This window comes from Agelaius phoeniceus, chromosome 16, assembly GCF_051311805.1.
Source record: "Agelaius phoeniceus isolate bAgePho1 chromosome 16, bAgePho1.hap1, whole genome shotgun sequence".
Classification (NCBI taxonomy): Eukaryota; Metazoa; Chordata; class Aves; order Passeriformes; family Icteridae; genus Agelaius; species Agelaius phoeniceus.
The window spans coordinates 3,429,468-3,451,005 of record NC_135280.1 but is presented as its reverse complement, the minus strand read 5'-3'; the positions used below and the strand labels follow the sequence as shown (position 1 = coordinate 3,451,005).

At 55.1% G+C, this 21,538-nt stretch overlaps 1 long non-coding RNA gene across 4 annotated transcripts; it reads right to left on the bottom strand.

Moving 5' to 3' along the window:
- Positions 1-145: 145 nt before the first annotated feature.
- Positions 146-16,131, bottom strand: LOC129127227 (uncharacterized). 4 transcript variants are annotated; one of them, XR_013184457.1, is made up of 5 exons: positions 15,229-16,131; positions 13,597-14,818; positions 12,924-13,039; positions 7,225-7,386; positions 146-5,948 (listed from the first exon to the last, which is right to left on the bottom strand). It is a non-coding gene; the product is annotated as an uncharacterized LOC129127227 (long non-coding RNA). The 4 variants fall into 4 exon arrangements; XR_013184459.1 differs by having other exon boundaries at positions 13,597-13,806; positions 15,229-16,128; XR_013184458.1 differs by having other exon boundaries at positions 13,597-13,824; positions 15,229-16,127.
- Positions 16,132-21,538: the final 5,407 nt, after the last annotated feature.

Genomic DNA, 21,538 nt, shown 5'->3' with positions numbered 1-21,538 from the left:
GCCGCCCCCCGCCCCCCCCGGGAGGGGGCACCCCCCTCCCGCCCTGCGCGCCCGGCTCCGCTCCCTCCGACTCTGCCCTTGCGCTTTTTCCTTAAATTTCTTTTATTTTCCCTTCCCTCCCCCGCCCCCACCTATTTATTCTCCATTTTGTTTTGTTTTGGCTGTTTTGGCTTCCTGGTTTGGTTTGTTTTGTTTTTCTTTTTTTTTGTTTTTCTTTTTTCTATTCTTGCCTTCTCTCCCCTCCCCGGACGAGCACGGCATTCCCGGTGCCCGCGGAGGCGGAGGGCAGCGGGCAGGAGGCAGCGGAGCGGTGCGGGGCTCGCAGCCCCCAGCCCCACACCGGGCACTGCCCCCGCTCCTGGGATGCAGGTAGGACGGGGGGGAGCGGAATCTGGGGCTGGGGGGAGCTGGGGAGGCTCTCTGGAGACGTGGGAGGCAAAGCAAACCGAGCCCCCCACTCCCGATGCATCTCCCCCGTTTTGGGGGGCTGCCAAGGCGTGGGGGATGGGGGACACTCACCCCTTCGCTGCCAACCCAGCTCTCGATTCTGCACCCACAGGCCCTGCTGGACCCCCATCCCCATCTGCTGGGCACCCCCGAAATACCCTTTTTTTCCCCCCACGAATGCCCCTCTGTGTTCCCCATCCTTAGCCGGGGGGTGCTGTGCATCCTTCCCGCCCGCTGTTTCTAACGTGCTTACTACACGTTTTCAGGGTGTTTTTGGAGCTATATTTAAAGCGTGCAGTCAGTGGCTGGATTTAGAAATCCAGTCATAAATCACATTAAAACGTGGACGGCGACAATCCCAACGCGTCGGCAAAGCTTTGCCCTGATTTCATTCCTTCCCCCCCCCATCTTAAAAGCAGAACCGAGTCTGACAGCAAGGTCCCATCCCCCCCAAATAAAACCCTGTAGGGACAGAGGTGGGATTTGAAGGCAAGGGGGGTTTATTCCGATGCATCCATGGTGATTTATTTATCCATGGGGGGGCTTGGATAATTCCAAAGCCCGGGATCTCTCCCCACCCCAGCCCCTGTGCCTAGTGAAGGAGCTGCCACCCCTGGGGAGGGGGCTGTGGAGTGGGGGGGGGTCCCAATGAGGAGATCCCCAGGGAAACGGTTTGGGAACTGAGCAAAGAATTTCTGATTAATGACCAGAACAGCTCAGGATTTCGGTTTTCTCCATAAATCCTGGCTGATTATAACCCTTGTGCTCAGCCTGGCAGCGGGCTTTGCATGGAGGGGGGGCCCAAGCAACGGCCCCCACCAGGGGCTGGAGCCAGTGCCTGGCAGCAGCTGGGGGCTGCAGCATCCTCAGCATCCCAGCCAGAGCAGAGGGAGAGGGGCCAGGGGCTGCACAGGGATGTGGTTGGTGCCCTCCCCCCAGTTCACAGCAGTTCTGATCCCTCAGCTCTGGGGTTTGTAAAGCCAAACATATCCCAAACCAGGCTGGTTTTGAGTCCAAATACAGTCCAAGTACTGACTTTTTTCCTTGCCTAGCACAGGAGGGTGGGTATTTATGCACAATCTCACCCTGTTTTCCTGCCCTGCCACCTGTGCACTCACTTCCACCCTAAATCCTGAGCCGGGACCCCCAGTGCTGGGACCTGCCCTATGCTGGGTTCCCTTTGCTTTCCACGACCTCCACCAAGCCCTTGTACTGGGCTTTTTTCACAGCTAGACTGGCTCTTCTTGGATACATCAGGCTGGATTTTTTTTTCCCTTTTACCCAATAACAAGTTTTTTTCATCCAAGATCAGGGGGAAAAAATAGGCAAGGAGGAGGGCTGACATTCACAACCCATAGAGAGCTTTGAGAAGAGCACCAACCCCAAAGCTGTAATTACTGCCTGCATTTTTTGGCTACGGATCAGCTGCTAAATTGGTTGTAAGGCACGGAAACGGCAGTTACACCTTTCAGAGGAAAAAAATGTGGTTTAGTGGAGAAACGTGCATGGGAAACCTCCCCAAAACTGCAGTCCCCATACAACACCCCTCTATTACAGGTTCTGCATTTGGGAGTTTAAAACAACCCTCCATCCAGGTGAGCTGAGCTTGGAATGACAAGACCTTCTGCACCAACAGAGTAAATTGGGGATTTTTCCCTTGATCTGTCAGTTAAATCAAAAATACCCTCCTGGATGCAGGACACGAGCAAGAGAGAGGCAGGAGCATGTGCTATTTTAAGGTTTGATATAAAATAGATACCCTTGGCTCCAGCATTTCTCCCTAGCCCAGCCCGCTGGAGCTGCAGGTACTTTCGTATGCATACAAAACATTCTAAAATGGAAAATATTCACAGCTGCTCTCGCTGTTTTGACAGGGGGGAAGGAATCGCGGGGCATGTTAAGGAGATATTAAAAGCTGTGGTTTGAAGCTCCTAAAGCATTTACTCAGCAGGAGAGCCAGAGAAAGAAGTTTAGAAGTTAACTGCATACTTGTGTGCCTTTGCTCTGTCCTTCTTAAAATTCACCTCTCCTATCTGCTTCTAATTTAAACAAGCAGAGCCCTCCAGGAACTGGAAAATCCAGATTTGCAGCATCTCCCAGGGAAAGACGATTTCCTACGTGCCCCCCCCAGCGTGAGGGTCCTGCTGAAGGTTAAACTCGTGAGTGCCTTTGGTTTTGCACCAAGTTAATCTCCCCACAAAATAAAAGACTGGGGAAGTGCTGGTGAAAACTGGTCCCGGGCTTGCTCCCATCCCTGTTCCAGAGCCAGACATGGATTTCACCACCTCTGCCAGCACTGAGTGCTCATCCCCACGCTGTGCCCTGGCCTGCTTCAGCTTCCCTGCCTGAAAGCAGGGTAAACCCATCCACCTCCCCGGGGTACGTTAGGGTGGCTTAAAATTAACACTCACAAATGTATTTTCAAATCCCTTCATGAAAGGCACGAGAAGCACCGGGTGTTAGCAGAATAGATCCTTCACCTTTTAACAGCTGTTAATTGCCATTAAAACCAAACCTGCACAGCTTTATTGGAGCAGCATCTGAGTTTCCGTGTCGCACGCCGCGCGTCGCAAAGCCCGCGTCCGCCCTCGGTCGTGCCCTCCTGCACGTGCTGGCTGCCAGGACGAGCTGTGGTGGATAAATCCTGTCCCACCGGTGGTTACCTTGCACTCTGGGGCCTTTTGGAGGGTTTCCTGGTGCCTGGTTTTTTCCTTCGCCGTCCTGTGAGTCGCTGCACCAGTTCCAAGGAGCTCAACACACCTGCCCTCGACTGGCAGTGGGAAGGAGGATGGGATGCAGGACTTGTTCCCAGAAATACCCCGAGGAAGCAAGCAGGAGCCTGCCCTCGAGGAACTGGGTCCCTGAGGCTGAATCCAGCCCGCAGCTGCCAGCAAAAGCACGTGCTGGGTGTCACAGGGATGGGAATAGCTCTCTGTGACCAACGTGGAGTAAATCAACAGGCTGGGCTGGGGAAAGGCTGCCAGCACTGCTCCCCTGCTCCCATCCACTGTGCTGGGGTCCCTTCCCTGCTGCTTTTGGGATTCATTCACCTGATCCCTTCCATGGCATCCCCTCATCGCCCTCCAGCCCAGATCTGGCAGGGGGAAACTCCTGTGGCAGGAATTCTCCCGCTGTCCCTGAAGCCACTGGCTCCTCACATCCCTCACAGGTGCTTTGTGCACTCCCAAACATCCAGACCCACCCGGGAGTGCCCTGTGCCACCAAACTGCAGGTGCTAAAACCCACGAGGTGATTCAGCAGGGCTCGGTGACTCTGAGCCCATTGTCAGACCCCAGGCTTTGCTGTCCCCTGGATCCAGCACAAGGAGGGGGTGTCCAGGGCTGGCTCCCAGGGCTATCCCATCTCTGTTCCCATCTCTGTTCCCATCTCTGTTCCCATCTCCCAGCCCTCTGCGTGGGGGGAAGGGGGGATTGGACAAGACGAGCCCTTTCTGCTCCACAAAGCTCGTCAGCCAGCAGCACTGGGCTTATAATTATTATTTCCTTAAAGACGAGCCGAGCAGCTATAGACAAAAAAGTCCCCTCTTGTCGGAGCTGGAATTTGATGTCCTAACGACTGTTTTTGTACCGCGCCTGTTAGAGGAAAGAGCTCGGCAGGAGGGGGAAAGAGAGATTTAATTATAGAGCTGCATTGTGATTTTGCACACATAGCTGGCTGTTGTAATCAGGTTACAAGTGTATCTGATTTTCTTCCCTCCCCTCCCTCTTCCTCCTCTTTCTCTTTCTTTTCTTTTTTTCTTTTTTTTTTTTTTCCTCCCCCTTTTTCCTTTCGGTGGTCCAAATTAGTTGCTTATGTTTGGGTGTTGCAGAGACGAGCTGTTATTTGTCTTCAGTGAAGATCTTGATCTAGGGAACAGCGTTTCCAAAGAACCTCGGCAGCTCTTTCCCGAAGGAAGGCAAAGGCTCCCAGCTCCAGCAGAAACGCGTGGGGCTGTGCTGGGCACTCACATCCCACCCTCCCAGGGCTCCCTTCCCACCACCAAATTCAGGGGAGACACCCATAAATATATACTAAAAATTTATATATATTTACACACATATATCTGCCTCCCCCATGCTCCCCGCCAAATTCCTTCACATCCAGGATTCCCTCAATAAATTGATGCACTTGAAGAAGAGGAGAATTTCTCTTACCTGGGGCAGGAGAAGAGAAAAAGAGGAGACAAGAACCTTTTTAAAAGAAACTTAATATTTTCCCTATCTGAGGCAAGTGATGCCACACTGGGATTGGGGGCTGTTGTTGGGTTCATTTAGGAATCCATTGTTGTCCATGTGAATTCTTTTTTACATTTCAAATAACAGGATTATTTCCCCAGGGGGTAATATCCTGTAATTTGAACACAATAATGGGAATAAATTACTTACTTAGAACTAATAACGACAGCCTGATTCCAATATATATAGGAACTGTAACAGCTTTGGTTAGTTAAAGTGTAATTGTGTCGACGGATGACATTTTCTTTCAAAGGAATCTGAATGACTTTTAATTAAATTTGCTGGGGGTGGGGAGGAGAAGGAGAGATACACTGGGAGATCTCAGCTGCTGAGGCTGTGCTGGTCCCAGCCTTGGTGCCCCAAGCCCGGCTTTGCCCCAGGCTGGGTCTCAATCCACGCCTGTGGAGTTTAAAGACCAGAACAGAACAGAGAAGGAAACCAGCACCAAACCCCAGGGATGGTGGGATGGAGGGGATGGGGAGGATGAAGAGGGGTGGAAGGATGGAGCCCACCTCATTTCCCAGTCTGGCAGAGGGCAGGGCAGTGCCCAGATCCTGCCCTGGGGCACCACGGAGTTTCCTTTACCTTTGCTGGGAAACAGAGGAGCTGATGGAGGGCAGGAGGCACCGGCAGCCAGGCAGGGCAGCTCTGCTGCTCACACTGGAGTCACAGAATCCCGGGATGGTTTGGGTTGAAGGGAATCTTCAAGACCATCTTGTTCCACCTCCTGCCCCGGGCAGGGACACCTTCCCCTATCCCAGGTTGCTCCAAGCCCCTCCAGCCTGGCCTTGGACACTTCCAGGGATCCAGGGGCAGCCACAGCTTCTGTGGGCACCCTGTGCCAGGGCCTCCCCACCCTCACAGAGAGGAATTTCTTCCTTATATTCAATATATTCAATCTAACCCTGCCCTCTGTCAGTGGGAAGCCATTCCCCTTTGTCCTGTTACTCCAGACCCTTATCCAAAGTCCCTCTCCAGCTCTCTTGGAGCCCCTTTAAGGCACTGGAAGGGGCCCTAAAATCTGCCTGGAGCCTTCTCCTCTCCGAGCTGAACACCCCCAACCCAATATTGTTACCTGAGCCCAAGGGTTCTCCAGGGAAGGCAGCTCTGACCAGGGGGATCTGCAGCAGCAGCTGTGCATCCCAGCTCCTCGCCCTCAGCCCAGAGCTGCCCTGCAAGCCCCGGGCTCTGCACATCTCCTCACTGCTGCCTGCAGTGCCCACCGCTCCTCGGGTTCATTTCTGAATCAGCAGCACGCGAGGTTCCCTTCAGAGGCAGGATAAAAAAAAAGCTGCAGTGTGCAGAAAGCCAAGTTCCTGCCCCGAAATAATCTTGGAGAGGAGCAGCGTGCTGCTGCCAGTGGCTCCAGCCTCCTCCAGGACTCATTTTCCTCTGTTTATCTTGAAAATATTTCTGTGCTGAGGTCCCACCCCGCGCGGCGCAGCCCTGCGAGGCCGCCTTCAGCCTGACACACGGCCTCTTGTTTATCCACAGCCAGTTTTACAAATAGCTTATTAAGCCCAGAGGTCTGTTTGCTGGAGGAAAACCTCACAGAGCAGCTCCTGCAGCCCCTCCCGAGGCTCCTGCCAGCTGTGCCCCCTCCCAAACCCCCTCTGATGTGCATCCAGGGGCTCAGACATCAGTGTCTGCCGGGTTTGGGGATCGCTCCTGCTTTGATAAAACAACCAGAGTGCTGCTGGTGTGCTGGGTCTCCCACCCCTCTCGCCCTCTCCCTGTTCCCAGGGATGTCCCAGATGGGATTTTGGCATGGCACAGGGATGCTGCGGCACTGCCAGCTCTGGTTTATGTGATCCCGCAGCAGAGCTGCAGGGAAGTTTTGCCTTTTGCAAGATTCCCCTGCAAGGGCTGCTGGTTTGGGGGGGTTGGAGGGGTTTGGGTTGCTGGAAGAATATTTTGAGGGTTGCTGAAAAAATGTCCAAAGCCATGACAGATGAGGACAGTTGGATGCTGTGTATGGTGGTCCTGGCAGGAGCCCAGAGGAACTCTGCCCTCAGATTCCCTCCTGTGCCTCTGCTGCCCACCTGGGCCTGGGATCCCCAGGAGGGAGCTGGGATGGGGGGTTCAGCCCACAGCAAAGTGTCAGGGATCTCCCACTGGGCTTGAGCCTGACCACAGGCACCTCTCTGACCACAGGGACCACCAAACCCGTGTCCAAGCACCTCTGTCCCTGCTGCCACCACTGTCCTGGGCAGGAGCCTGGCTGTGCCCAATCCCCAGCACCCCACCCCAAAAACCCCACAGAGCATCACTCCCGGAGCACAGCCAGGCAGAGCCCTGTAACACAGCAACATTCATAGAGCCCAGCTGAGGAGATTGAGTTACCTGCCCCTGGAAGAATAAAGGAGGCATTCAGCCATTTTTTTAACATCTTTTCCCCTGCCAAGGGCAGGCAGTGACGGTGGCGCATGGAGGCAGGGAAACACGAGCCCCTCTCCTCTCCCTCTGAGGGTGACCCCAACCTGCCCCACATCCCCCACTCCCCCGACCCTTTAACACCCAGGGAAGCACAAGCTTTGCTCACCCGTCAGGAGCTCCCTTATCTTTTAATAAAACCTTTAAGAGCAGAAGTCAGGCAATGCCGGCACAAAGGCAGCTCAGCCTCCTCCCGGGACATTAATCATTTTCTTTGACACGTTTTGCTAATTAGCCAAAGCGTTTGCCTCGACAGGGGAGAAACTGGGGCCTGGGAAAAAAAAAAAAAGAAAAAAAAAAAAAAAACATTAGAAGAAGGAGGAGAGGTGGAAAGGGAGGAAGAAATGGGGGAAGAAGGAGCTGACGTCACCCCTGTGTGATCCGGCATCCCTGGGCATCACCTTGCTGGGAGAAAACCCAGCCCCAAGCCCATCCCAAGGGTTTTGGAGCATCATGAGCTGCAATACACATTTTACCTTCCCCATCCCACTCCTGGTTGCCCCAGTAGTGCAGATTGCAGCCGTGCAGGGTTATTTGAAACGCTCTGTTTGGAGGTTTAACTCACGGATCTATCTTTTACATGGCTGTTAATCCTCAGGACACATGTTTCCTATCAGCCCTTGATATTTAACATACAACAAGTGTCTTATTAAATCCCAGGGACTGGCTCCATGCAGACCTCTCCCCCCAGGACCTGTCCTGAGGACATCCCAAAGGCAGATGGGGCACCCCAGCTTGGGCACACATTTGGGGTGCAGAGTTTGTTATAATCCACAGGGTGAGAACTGGAGTGGGGTGAAGGCTCCTTAACAGGAATTCAGCATTTAAATTGGCTGAGCAGCCACTGCTCCCACACATGAGGAAACCCCTCACAATTTTAAAAATAAGTTATTTTTAAGGGTTTTCTGGCAATGCTGTGGTGGCCAGTGAGCCCATCTCAGGCAGGACTAGCTGCTGCCTCAGCATGGCTTCTTTTTCTGAGTCCAACTCAGTTTTCACAGGACTTGGTGTTCACTGGAGGAGAGATACCACAGAGAGAGCAAGTCACAGTGAATTCCCTCTAATCCACAGCATTCAAAACAGAAAATCCCAAGGAGAAAGCAACGCCTGCTCATCCCTCCCCCCAGTCCAGCATGGCAGAATCCTGGCTCCTGTCCCGTCCCTGAACATCAGCTCTCCATCCCAACTCCTTAGGGAAGGGCAAGGCAGAAAACCACACGGCACAATCCCCTTTTCTCCACAAAACCAAGGGTAAGAACAACAAAATTGGGCAGTACAGCCCCTCACATGATGTAAGGACAGCCCCCTGCCCACAGCAACTGTCCTGTTCCCATCCATGGGTACAAGGGAGCAGGAGCAGCATCCCAGAGCCACGTCAGTCCTTTGGGGAGTGTTAAAAAAACAAATCACAGCTCTTTGCTCCTCTCCAGCACAAGTTTCTCATTGCTGTGGGATGACACACACCACCTCCTCCAAAACAAGGCTCTGTATTATTATTCTGTTTCTAATTTGGGGGTTGGAAATGATTTTCCATGCCAGATTCCAAACTAAACCAGCAACCCCCCCCCCCCCCCCAAAAAAAAGAAATTGCTAATGTGCTTTCCAGAGAGCAGTGGCACGGTCAGTGCTCTGTGAGGAAAGGGTGAAGGTGTGGTACAGAGCAGTGAGCACCACAGAACATCCCTCTCAGTGCCTATTTCCAAGAAAACACATTTCAAAATAGCCAATTCAGTTAAATACAGAGCTGGCCCAGACTCCTGCTGCAGCCGGGTCTGGGATGGGCCGGTCCCACTGGGAAAGGGCTGTGCTCCATCTCTGCCCTCTGAAGGACTTGGAGAAAAAGCAGTGAATGGTGAGAATTTGGGAGGCAGTGTGGTGCTGGGAACTCAATGGGAATCAGCATCATTCCCATTCTGAGTGTTTTAACCCAAATCTACCAATGGACCCTGCTTGCTTCCTACGAGGAAGCCAAGCCACACAGCAAGGTCTCACTTCTCCGTGTCCTGCCTGGCCTTGGGGACAGTGGGGACACCCAGGACAAGCCTGGATGAGTCCCCAGCCCCACCAGCCCAGGTTGTGCCACAAACCCTGTGGAGAAATTTGGGTGGCCCCGTGCAGCCGGCGGTGCTGGCAGGAGAGTGGAAACCAACACGCAAGGAGCCCGTGGAAACCCTCCAAGCTTCCAACACCGTTGTATAAGAGCCACTGAAAAATACTAATCCCCAAAAAATTCAACCCTGGGAGGGTGAGCAGGCTGCCTCCCAGGCAGCTGATGGAGCATGGCTTGCACAGCCAGCCCTGCACACATCCAGGGGAAAACGCCCTCAGGTGAGGAGCTCTGCAGGAAGGTCGGGGTCCCAGAGGTTTTTACACCAATGATCCTTTAAAGAAAAGACAGACAAGCGAGGCAGGGAGGCAGGATCGCCCGACGTGCCGAGCGCCGCTGCAAAACAAGTTGATTTTCCATGAGTCACCAGTGGAAAGAGCAGATCAGGCGTCCCATGGGTGGGCTTGGCTGAGCCTGCCCTGCATCCCCACCACGGCCGGGAGGATGCTGCGGGTGCAGCCCCTTCCCTGCCTGCTCTCAGCTGCCCCAGGGCTGCTCTGGTTACCCCAGGGGGGGTTCCATGGAATCCCAAACACCTCGGGATGCAGGGATTTCCCCATCCATCGACATTCCCCATGGAGACCAAACACTGTGACCCCGGGGCTGCCTCATTGCTGTCCCCTAAAACCCTCCTGAGGGACCAGGGCAGGCGGTGGCAGAAATAAAAACACAGAAAGAAACGTGGAAGGAGCGCCCTGAAGCAAACGGGTGTGGTTTGATGGTGGCGGGAAGGGGGAGAGCGATGACAGGCGGCGCAGGAAATCCCTGGGATCGTAAATCCCATCGGGAATGCACGAAACCAGCGCGTTTCCTTCCACGGCTGGGTGGGAGGTTACGGGGAGGGCAGTAAAGCTGAGGGAATCTGGGCTGGAGTGTTTTGGTGTTTAGGGGAGAGACACCACAGAGAGAGCGACTCGCAGTGGATTCCCTCTAATCCACAGCATTCCAAACAGAAAATCCCAAGGAGAAAGCAACGCCTGCTCATCCCTCCCTCCAGCCCAGCATGGCAGAATCCTGGCTCCTGCCCCATCCCTGGACATCAGCTCTCCATCCCAACTCCTTAGGGAAGGGCAAGGCAGAAAACCCAAGGCAGGGGGTCCCGGGGTCACATCCTGGGGAGGGCTGGAAATCCATCCCATCCCATCCCATCCCATCCCATCCCATCCCATCCCATCCCATCCCATCCCATCCCATCCCATCCCTTCCCCGCGGGATCACAGCGAGCCTGGCTGTGCTCTGGGTACACCAACAGCACGTCCCTGCTGCTGGCCGGCTTTCCTGGCAGTCCCAGGCAGGATTTGGCTGCACAGGAATTTGGAAGCTGCCTTAAACCCAGAAAGAAATGAGGAAAGGCTGGGAGCGACTTTGTGAGCAGAGCTCAGCTGCAAATCCCCGCCCGGCAGCGGAGTGAGGTCGGACACTGCCGGGAATCGCCTCCTCCTCCTCCTCCTCCCTGGGCACATCGAGGAAGGCTCCCCAGCACCTTCCACACCTTCTCCTCCCTCTCCCCAAAAGCACCCAGCCCTCCTCCTCTCCTCACCCCGCTGAGGTGACCCCAGTGATGGATTGTGCTGCTGTGAAATTCCATAAATCCCCCTCCCCTCAGCCCCGCGGCTGCTCTCTCCCCGTGGATGCCATGGGCTGACACCAGGCTTCACTGCCTTACTGCTCATTTGGGGGGAACTGGGAGGAGAGGGATGAAAAAGGGACAAGAAGTGCTGAGTGCTCTAAAAATCAACAGCAAGAACGCAGAGAAATCAAAATTCTCCCCAGAGTCTCCTCTGGGTGCTCAGGAAGGTGCTTCCCTACCTCCGGCTGTCCTCATCCAGGGTTGGTGCTGGGGTCATTTCAGCTCCACACCCTTCAGGAGTCCAGCTCTGGCTCTTCACAACCCCAGATCCACTGGCAGGGATTTGCCTGCGTCATCCTGGCTCGTTGTATTTGTGGGAAACTCAGAGTTCCTTAGGAAAAACGAGCCCAGTGACGTTCCTGAGCTTCCCAATGATAGCCCAGGGTGGAGAGGGTCCTGGTACCCAACCCTGCATCACCAAAATCCAGGCTGCACCTTTTCCTGCAGGAGGAACAGCCAAGCACTTTCCACCCCAGTGATTTTTTAAATCTCATTTAGGAGAATGTTTTTAATTACTGGTGCCATCACCCTGCACACTTTCTGTGTAAACACAGCCTCTCTGTGTGGCTAAATGGACTGAACTCACACCTTCCTAAAGAACTCACTGGGAAAAGCCCTTGATGCTCAGAGGGAAGGGGAAGCCCAGGTCCTGGAGAGGGGATTTCTGCAGGTATAAATATACTCAGGATATGCCCCAAACCCATCAGCTCTGTGTTTCCCAGCTCTCTCCTCATTCAGGGACAGGCACCAACACAGGGACTCCATGCCACAACCCCTCCAGCTCCCTGTATTTGCCCTAAAGGGATTTTCCTGCCTTTTTTCCCTGGCTCAAGCACCCTCCTTTCCTACAGCACCTGGGGCACGACAAACATTATTCAATATCTTAGCTAGGTTTCATATATTGATCTTTTAACTCCCAAACTGCAGCTTGCAGGGGAAAAATCAAGTCTGGTGGGAATGGGATCCCAGCCCCAGCACTCCCTGGTTTTCAAGCATCTCATTTGGCTTCTCTGCCTCATTTTGGGGAGCAAACAGCTTCTCCATACTGGGCTGTGTCTTGTGCTGCCTCTCCCTGATGAAGAAGCCCTTGAATAATGTGGAAAGGGCTCAGATCTGCTTTGGTGGAAAGCTGCTTTCTCTAAAAACCTCAAAAACAACCTTCTGTAGGAAAAATAGATAGTTTGGGATGACCAGGGGTGCTCATCAGGGATTCAGGGCTGGATTTGCCCCCCTCACCAACCCCAGTGTGCCCATCAGCCTCCCAAAAAAGCCACGTTTGCTCACTGCTAATAACTCCCTGCAAAGAGGGGAGGGAAGAAAATTCCCTTCATGCTCTCACTTATGCAGAGACAAGGAAATGTCGTTTAACTAAACCAAACAAACGGATCCAGAGGCAAAGAGAAAAAAAAAAATCACATTATCCCCAATCATAAATCCTGGAGAGGGGTATTTACAGGCTGAATTGCCAAGTGCATTGGAGCTGCAGAGCATCCGAGGAGCAGATAGCCATAAAGGCAGACAACGGCCCTGGAAAAATGCTTTGATTAGGATCTGGGCAGCATTCAGCCCAGATGTTCATTTGTCAATGGAAGAGGGATGGGGGGGAGGTGAGAAAGGCTTTAAATTAATCTTTACAACTAGAAAGGAGCTTGTAATACACACCATATGGGGAGCAACGTCCTTGGAGCCCCTCTCCTCCCCCAGCCCGTGCTCGGGGCCAGGCTGGGACCCTCCAGCCCTGTCCCCCTGTCCCCCCTCCCCGTTTTCTCCATGCACCAAACACCCTGTGAGCCCAAACCCCTTCCACATCTGCTTTATTTTTCACTGTGAACAAAACAAACTGCAATTCCTCTTACAACACCAGATCTCTTTTATTATTCCCCCCCTCTCCCCGCTCCCTTCTTCAGACCCTGGTACCTGCTCCCCCTCTCCCTCCAAAATCCACATGTGGGGGTTTTTTTAACCCTTCCAAGCTGCCAGCAGGGCTGAGGTGGGGGCTGTGTGTGGAGAGGAGGGACGAGGCTGTTTATTAAACGCCAACCATTCAAATTAATTCCCCTAATGGACTCACCAACATCATGGTGTGCATTTAAATGAACGCTTTGTCATATTTCATAGCCAACCTGCAGCTCTCTGCAGAGCAAACCTGCTGGAAAGCCAGGAACAGCAGCAATGACAGGGACAAACCTACAGAGAGATAAATAAGAATGAAATACAAATCCCCACCGCAACGTGAAGGGGGAACAGAGAGCCCTTGGAAATTTGGAGGTGCAAGGGAGACCCCAGGCAGGGCAGCAGGAGCTGTGGTGGCACTGAGAGATGGGAGCAGGGAAAATCCTCCTGCTGCTGGGGCAGGAGGCACCAGGGAACCTTTGGCTGGGATGGGGAACCTTGTCCAGGCCAGCTCAAAGCCACAGATTCCCAGCTGGACTCTGGGCTGTGCTTGCTCCACTGAACCCTGGGGAGCCCCACCAGGGCCAGGAGCAGCCCCAGCACCCCCAGCTCAGCCAGAGAGACCCAGCAAGGAGGGAAACCCTCTCCATCCTGCACCACCAGTGTGGGGGTGAGGGTGGAGGTGCCTGAGCATCCCTGCTCTCAGCACAGGCTGGGATGGATGCTGGAACCCAGCCCCTTCTGGCAGGCTGAGACCACAGAATGCCCCAGCCCCTGGCACAGCATCCCTGCTGCTCCTGAGCAAACACTTCATCCCCCCAGCACCCCTGGCACAGCCACAGGTTCCTCACCTTGGCTTCAGCTTCAAGAGCTCCTGGTCCTTTTACCAGCCTGATGGAAAATTGGTGTGTGCACACAGCCCCCATGTGCAGCTCCAGACACCTCCTGCCCCTCCGGTTCCTTTTCTTCCCCCACCTTTAAGAGCTGCAGCAGAGATTTCTTTCCACCTCTGAGGGTCCTTCTCCTTTTCTCCATCCTGCCCCAGGCAGCTTCTGTGGGATCTGGAGGATGAGGAGGGGCTGGGGAAATATTGCTGGCATGACCAGGGGTTTTCACACACCACGAGGGCCAAGGAAAAGGGAATTTCCATGGTCCAGGACTGGGATGTAGGCAGCAGCCCCAGCCCCATGCTGGGCACAGACAGGAGAGCAGAGGCAGCAGTGAATGCTGGCAGCCAGGTCTGTCCCATCCTCCCAGCTCCACTGCAGGCTGCAGGTCCCAGAATGGGTCAAAAAAAGCAAAAATCATTGAGTCCCAGAAGGAAGGGACCCCAAAGATCATCTCATTCCACCCCCTCCATGGGCAGGGACACCTTCCACTGCTCCAAGCCCTGTCCAGCCTGGCCTTGGGCACTTCCAGGGATCCAGAAGCAGCCACAGCTTCTCTGGACAAGCTGTGCCAGGGCCTCCCCACCCTCCCAGGGAAGAATTTCTTCCTAAAATCTGATCTAAGCCAGCACTGTTTGCAGAAGGTTCTCATTTAGGGAAACATCTGGAGTCAGCACTTCTCCCCCAAAGGGCAGCGAAGGGTTCAGAGGACAGCAGCCCTCATGCTGGGGAGGAAGAGGAGGAGGAAGGAGCCCATTTTCCTCATCCCCCAAGGAAGGGACAGAACATATTTGTGCTTGGTGTCTGTGACCCGGCCTCGAGTGAGCAGGCACCACCCCCTGCTAGAGAGAAGTGAGAAAATCCCCTGGAACCCCAGCCAGCAGAAATGTCCCTGCAGGGCCCAGAGCAAGTGTTGGCAATGCCCAGGGCCCTCCCAGGGCCAAGGGCACAGCCAGCTTTGGCTGAAGGACCCTGGGGACCCGAGGGGACAGAGGAGCAGGGATGCCTCTGGTGCCCTGGGCCGTGGGTGTGTAGGGAAAATGGCTCAGAGAGGGACAGCACCCCTGGGGACATGGCTGGTGTCACAGCACAGCCAGGGGATGTCACCTCCTTTTTCCAGGTCCTTTTTTTCTTGTCACCTCCTTTTCCAGATTCCCATGGCCCCGGAGCAGGAGCAATACCCAGGCTGCAAACAGAGCAAATGCCCCTTCCTTCCACGCTGGGGGATCGCAGGTGAGGAAAGGTCCTGTCCCATCCCATCCCATCCCATCCCATCCCATCCCATCCCATCCCATCCCATCCCATCCCATCCCATCCCATCCCATCCCATCCATCCCATCCCATCCCATCCCATCCCATCCCAGGCAGTCTCCAGGGGCTGGCAGGGCCAGGCTGTGGTGACCCCGGGCTCTGGTGACCCCGGGGCTGTGTGGATCCTGGGCTCTGGTGGCACCTGCTGGGCTCCCACCCGATGCCCCCCAGCCCCTCCCTCGCTGAGCCCGGGGCTCTCCAGCCCTGACTCCGCTTCCCCAGCCCCAATCCCAGCCTGAGCCTCCCTCCAGCTCCCGTTCAGAGCCTCCACTCCCCATCCCTCACCGCCAGCTCCAGGGAAAGCCTCCCTTGCCTCGGCCAGGGCAGGGGGCAGCGCCCCCAGCCCCAGTGGGAGGGGTCCTGAGGAGACCAAAACCCTGACAAACCTGCACTAAGGGAGAAAATGCACAAATTAGGAGCGGGGGGGGGGGGACAGGGATTGGGGAAGGGGGGAGGAGTTGTTTATCTAGAGCTGATTTTGATTTTCCTCTTTCAAATAGCAGCAGGATGCTGAGCCTCGCCTCGTTATGCAAATAGAAGCAATTAGAGCTCACCCAGGCTCTGCCCACGTGATGGTTTATGGCACTCGCAGAAATCCTTCCTGCTGCATGAGAGGAATAACAACAACAGCCCCCCGTGCCTGCTGCAGCCCTGCCGCGGCCAGGGACACGGGAGGGCTGGAAAGAGGAGCCCCGGAGCTGGGACAGGTCCCCCATCGCCACCCCCAGGCCTCCCAAAGCTCTCCGAGGAGGATTTCCCAAAGGCTCTTCTGCTCTTCCATGGACACACCAGCCCTGCCATCAGCAAACCCCGCCAGCTCTTGGCATGTGAGAGGAGGAGGGATGGAGAGGAGGAGGGATGGAGGGGGAAAGCATCACCCCAAAGCCCTTTTACCCCACCAAGGCACAAAGCCAGCCCCCAGCAGGGCATTGCTTTGCTTTGGCACATGGGTGTCCTTTGCTGAGCTCCAGCAGAAAGAGGCAAAGCAAAATGCCCTAAATTCCCTGCACTGGGGGGAGAAAGCACAGAAAAGTCACCCCCAGAGCAGCCCCAGCCTCGCCCTGGCTGCAGCAGGAGGTGGTGGTGGCTCCATCCCCTTCTTCCAGCACTCGCCCCCCCAGGGGCACCTGCAGGGACCAGACACGGGAGTGTAAATCAGGCTGGATGCCATAAATCCATCACCTCCCTCCTGATTTACACCCAGGTAGCCAGGAGGATTTACTCCCAGTACCTGCCTTGAGTTTCCCACCCCCAAAGGAGCACAGGGAAAAGCAAAAAAAAAAAAAAAACAAACCCAGGCTCTTTCAATATTGATCTTGCTCCTAAATCTCTTTTTTTTTTTTTTCCCTTCTTCTTCGGATGCAAATGGAGATTGATGAGGCCAGGCCAGCAGCTCCTCACCTCTGAGGGTCATTTCTCTGTGTTTCCCAGGGGGAGGAGTGGGCAGTGGGATCCCACAGAGGCCATCACCCCCTCATCCATGGGCAGGAGAGAGCTGCCAGCCCCTGGCTCAGCCCAGAGGTGTGGGATGAGGATGAGGAGCAGCCTCATGGATGGAGAGGGGCGAAGGCCACCACCAGGGATCATCTCACAGAGAGCTGACATCAAAGCCAGGAAGTCTCCAGCCTGCATCCCTGCATCAGCAGCTCTTCCCAGGGTTTGCAGGGTGGAAGATCAGCAAGGAGCCTTTTCCATCTCCCCAAAGCAAAAATTCTCCATCTCACGGGGGGAGGCAGAGCCTGATGGACACGGAGAGATGGAATTCTGCAGCCACAGCATGGTTTGGGAGTAAGACCCTCACACCCACCTTGAAGGACCCCCAAAAGCTTTAGGAATTACCCAAAGCTTCAGGAATTACCCAAAGCTTTAGGAATTACCCAGGCATCCAGCAGGGAGCTGGGCAAGGGCTGAGTCAGCACCCAGGGTCGCCCCCAGCCAGGCCATTCGTCAGGCAAAGGTTGGGAAGGAGCTTTTCCTCCCTAGCAGGGCCAGGCAAATCATTCCTGGCAGATAAATAATTCAGCAGGAGCTGAGCCGTGCTCTGGCTGAGGATTGCCTGCGAGCCCTCTGCAATTATCCCGAATTTATTCGCCAGCCTGAATTTTTAGGTGAATTATTCAGACAAGGCATTGCTGGGCTGAGGGAAAGCCTGGGGAAAGGAGGCAATACCTGAAATGACAGGAGAAATCCTCGTCAGGGGGAGGGAGTGGCTGCAGAGCACGGGTGCTGCTGGGGTTATTCCCCATCTGTGGGGTCAGGGTTGGGTTTCCACCCATTCCCTTCCCAGCCAAGAGCCCCTGGACATCCCTGAGCTTTCTGCTCCCTGCCAGGCAACTCCTCTGCTCAAGGAAGGGGAGATGGAGGAGAGACAGCTCCAGCGGAATAAATTCAGGTTTCTGGGTGGATGAGCTTCTCCCAAATTGCTTTAATGAGGCATCTCCTGCTTGTCCCAGCTGCAGGCTCCTCCACAGCCACACAAGCCCACGTGGTGGGGACATCCACAGGTGTCTCAGCTCATCTGGAGTCATCAGCCAAGGGCTTGGCCCCCACTGCCTGCAGTGAAGACACACAGAGATGGGCTTTGCAGGGAAAAAATACCAAAACAGTCAATTCAAGCAAAAAAAAAAAGTCATTTTCTTGAAGGACAAAGCAATGCTTCCAGCAGGAAATCAGGGCAGCAGCATTGCAGGGACACAAGGAATGTCTCAGAGAGGCTTCTCAGCCTCCAGACACTGGAGCTGCTCCTGCTCCAAGGGGGCTTTGGCTCTTCCCTTGCCTGGAGCAGAGGATCCCTGCAGCAGTGAGAGCCTCTGGCCCTTCCCCAGGCAGCTCCATCTGCTGCCCATTCCCAGGAGATGAAACTGCAGGAGGAGAGGCCTCAAGGGCAGGTTGGACAGGGCTTGGAGCAACCTGGGGGCTTGACAGAGATGATCTTTAAGGTCCCTTCCAACCCGAAGCACCTGGGATCCTCTGCAGGGTCAGACCATGCAGGGCAGGCTGACACCTTGGCACAGGCACAGCATTCGGGCTGGAGCCACCTCCCCTCAACAGGAAGACACCACAGGACCCTAAACCTGCCCAGAGGAGCTTGGCAGGACATTCCTGACAACATCCAGATGGACTGAAGAGTCTAATAATAGTGATAAAATCAAATACAATCTCACAGCTGGGTATTTTAAAGCCCACCTTGTGATTTTAAGGGTTTAACTCCCATTTACTCCTCAGGGCTGGTGGTGACTGTCCCAGCAGTGTGAGCAAGTGTCCCTGTCCCTTCCCGTGGTGGGAAGCAGCTCTGGCAGAGCTGGCAGCCACTCTCCTGCCTTGCCAGGGCCACTCCAGGTCTGCACAATGCCCGGGGTCACAGCAAACCCCTTTCCCCTCTCCTTTGCAGGGATGTGTCCCAGTGTCCCCACACTCAGCACAAAGTGTCCCCAGAGCCAGGAGCTTTGGCAAAGTCCCCTCCTCACCCAGCGAGGCTTTGCAAGGCTCCTGAATTAACAAACCTGTCTCTCCACGAGCCAACTGCTACAGGCTCCGGATCAATGGAACAGGTAACAAAGAAAAAAAGCGAAATAAATTTGCATGACTGTTCCCTGACGGGTGTTTGATTCCACAAAAGGAACACGTCTCCTCTGGCTGGGCTGAGATCCTCAGCAGCACCAACTGCTCCTCTGTTTTCCCTTGAATTGCCAGTCATGCATTTAAAATTATCTTTAAGCAGAGAGAGGAGGGAAGTGATTACCTCGGGAGACGCTGCCTCGGAGGATCCAGACCCCCCCTGCTGCTCTCCAGGCTGCCAGAGCCCACCCAAAGCAGCACGAAAACCACAGATTTTCCCCACTGGCTGGAAGGGACTCACTCGTGGGTGTCACCTTCCTCCAGCTGCTCCTCACCCTCACCTGGTCCCTGCTGCATCCCAGGGTGTTCCTCAGGAGCATCCCAGGATGATCCTCAGGAGCATCCCAGGGTGTTCCTCAGGAGCATCCCAGGGTGATCCTCAGGAGCATCCCAGGGTGTTCCTCAGGAGCATCCCAGGGTGTTCCTCAGGAGCATCCCAGGATGATCCTCAGCTTGCAGCCAACTTCCATCTCAGCTGGGACAGCCTGTGCACTCTTAGTGAGTTCATCCATGGTATTTCACCCAAATTTGATGAGGGAGTGGTTGATTACAGGCTGCAGACTGGCAGGGGGACAGCCAGTGTCCCCTGGCAGAGGTTTGGGACCAGGGAACAACCCCAGGGCTCAGAAGTCCAGGAGAGTTTCCTGCTCCCTTCTAAGGCTGCCCAGGGGCCTTCACCGGGCTGGGTGGGAGGACTGAAGGTGGGAAAAGCCATTGAGCACTGGGAAGGGAGCCAGGAGTGGTGATGGGGACACTGGGGGCTCCCTGACAGCTCACACCAAGCCTCCCTTCAGGTGCCAATGGCTCTCCAGTCCTTGCTTGGTCTCTGTGCACTGCCTTGGCTGTAGCCCCTTTCCCAGGGTTGGGGACAAGGAACCACAGAAGGAACCTCAACATCCACCCCACCACAGAGCCAGGGACAGCCCAGCTCAGCCCCTTCCCAGGGCTGGGGTCCCCACAAAGAGGCTGGAGGCTCCTGCTGATGCCAGAGGGTCCCCTGGGATCTGCTTGGCTGCCTGAACACAGCTGGGCTGGGCTGGTGGGAGCTGAGCCAGGCACTGGCACATAAATACACCATAAAATAAATACCCTGAGCCTGTGTGGATCAGAGAACAGCCCAGGGACACAAGGAGACCTGCCCTCACCAGGAACCCCCCATGTCAGTGCTCCACCAGTGAAAAATAAGGGAGGAATGTGGTGGCTCTGGCCCCAGGATCTGCCAAGTTTCTCTGTCAGAGAAGCAAAATGAGGACTCTGGAGATGCTGATGCCCTCACCCCTGCCAAGGCTTCCCCCTGTGCCAGCCTGGGGGTGACAGCGAGGGTGCCCAGAGCCCCTGCACGGCCCCAAGGAGAGGATGGGGGGAGAAGGACAGACAACAAAAAAGAGCTTTTATACAAAACACAGATAGATCCATCCCAGCTGATGTGAGAGGATAGGAAAGGGAGGGGGGAAAGCAGCAGCTGGGGTTTCAGAGAACAATGTGGGGAGAAAGAAGAAAGAGGGAGGAAGATGAGTGCGGTTGGGTCCCCGTGGTTGTCGGGGGGAGGGCAGCAGCAGAGTCAGTGATCAGCCAGATCTGAAACCAGACAAAACCATTTCCACATGCCAATAAAACCCAGAGTGTGGAGGGTTTGCAGGGATCTGGGGCCCCCATGCTGCCTCTAAAACAAACCAGAGGAGCTGGGAAGCTCACCCAGGCAGGAGCTGGGACATGGAAGGGAGTGCAGTGATGGCATCTGAGGCTTCCTTCCTCATCCTCCCCTCCTTGCCCACTGCAGCTCAGCCCTCCTGGCATTGTCTGCATCACAGGGACACATGGAGAACAACTGGGCAGTGCAGGCATTGCTTTGTGGGGCTGGTGGTGCTGCTGGGTCTCCCACTTGTGAGTGGGGTGGGCTCCATGTGGCACTGGGGACTGAAAGGCTGGAGGCATCCCTGCTGCCATGGGACACAGCCTGATGGCCCCAGCCATTTTCCAGCCCACAGATGACAGAGAGCTGCTCCCACCCGTGTCCCACCATGTGGTGACCTCGGCTGAGCCTTTGCCTCCCCCTGGCTGAGTCAGGCTCTGTAACTCCCCTGGCCAGAGAGGGGAGCAACCGCTGCCCTGAGCTGTGATAAATCACCCCAGCACAAGCACAGCACCCACTGCCCGCTCCCAGGCTGTAAATCTGCAGCAGCAGGAACCAGAGGCTCTTATCAGGAGAGGCCACATCCCTCCCTGGCCAGCTCAGCCCTCGTGCTGCCCACGTGGGATTGCCAGGAGAGGAAGAGGATGCTGGGTTGCTCCGAACCCGCAGCCTTATCGGGCGCCACAATCCCTGCTGAGCTCTGCCCCCACATCACTCCCACACCCAGGATCATCACCTCCATGCCAAGGAGCCAATTCCTGTCCCTCAGCCTCGAGGAAACACCTTCATCCTTCCCCTCCAGCTCAATAAGAACGAGGGCAGGACAACTGTGATGTTTTCCTCTGAAACCTCAGACACCTCAGTCCTCTGGGAACACCCCAGAGAAGAGGATGTTCCCAGAGGACTGAGGTGTCCAAGGTGTCCAAGGTGTCCTGTAATTCCCAGAGAATACAGGAGGCAGGACTGAGGGCAGTGCTTCCACCCCTCTGGACATGGGAGAGGAGGATATTGAGGAACACGTCCAAAGACTCACCAAGGAAAGTTCTTGGGTACTTTGGGCACATTTGGGCACTGAGGGTTCACCAGGCAGCCTGGAAGTCACTGCCACACACAACTCCAGGAAAAGCTGCACCCTCATTATGTTAATTAACAGTGGAGAAGGGAATCAAGCACAGATCTGTGCCCCATCATCCCTTCCCACCAAGGCAAAGCCATTGGGCTCCAGAGCCTTCTGCAAGGGAAAGGGTGACCAGAGTGACTCACAGAGGGTGGAAATTCCAGGTCTGCTCCCAGGAGATGCTGGAACACCCCTGGATAAGAAAAGCAGGTGTGAAACACCAACTG